At 36.0% G+C, this 225-nt stretch overlaps 1 protein-coding gene across 8 annotated transcripts in view; it reads right to left on the minus strand.

Moving 5' to 3' along the window:
• Rfx3 (regulatory factor X3) overlaps positions 1 to 225 on the minus strand; it is a 246,388-nt gene that overhangs the window by 196,979 nt on the left and 49,184 nt on the right. The window lies entirely within an intron of this gene.

Here is a 225-nt window from a genome sequence, read left to right on the forward strand (position 1 = left end):
GGCCTTCCTATACACAAAGGATAATCAGGCTGAGAAAGAAATTAGGGAAACAACACCCTTCACAATAGTTACAAATAATATGAAATACCTCCGTATAACTCTAACTAAGCAAGTAAAAGATCTGTTTGACAAGAACAAGTCTCTGGAGAAGGAAATAGAAGAAGATCTCAGAAGATGGAAAGATCTGCCATGCTCATGGATTGGCAGGATTAATATAGTAAAAAT

The sequence above is a fragment of the Mastomys coucha genome, unplaced genomic scaffold, assembly GCF_008632895.1.
Source record: "Mastomys coucha isolate ucsf_1 unplaced genomic scaffold, UCSF_Mcou_1 pScaffold21, whole genome shotgun sequence".
Lineage (NCBI taxonomy): Eukaryota > Metazoa > Chordata > Mammalia > Rodentia > Muridae > Mastomys > Mastomys coucha.